The sequence below is a fragment of the Rhinopithecus bieti genome, unplaced genomic scaffold (assembly GCF_001698545.2).
Source record: "Rhinopithecus bieti isolate Rb0 unplaced genomic scaffold, ASM169854v2 scaffold_17829, whole genome shotgun sequence".
Lineage (NCBI taxonomy): Eukaryota > Metazoa > Chordata > Mammalia > Primates > Cercopithecidae > Rhinopithecus > Rhinopithecus bieti.
This window is the reverse complement of record NW_016809238.1, coordinates 1,085,725-1,086,024: the sequence shown is the minus strand read 5'-3', so window position 1 is coordinate 1,086,024 and position 300 is coordinate 1,085,725.

Sequence of the window (300 nt, the reverse complement as noted above, 5' to 3'; positions counted from 1 at the left end):
TCTTTTTGCTTAGTCTTGCTTTGGCTAAGCTGGCTCTTTTTTGGTTCCGTATGAATTTTAGAATGGTTTTTTCTAATTCTGTGAAGAATGATGGTGTTATTTTGATGGGAATTGCATTGAATTTGTAGATCACTTTTGGCAGTGTGATCATTTTCACAATATCGATTCAACCCATCCACGAGTATGGGATATGTTTCTATTTGTTTGTGTCATCTATGATTTCTTCCAGCAATGTTTTGTAGTTTTGTGTTAAAGTATTTTTTTTTTTTTTTTTTTTTTTTTTTTTTTTTTTTTTTTTTT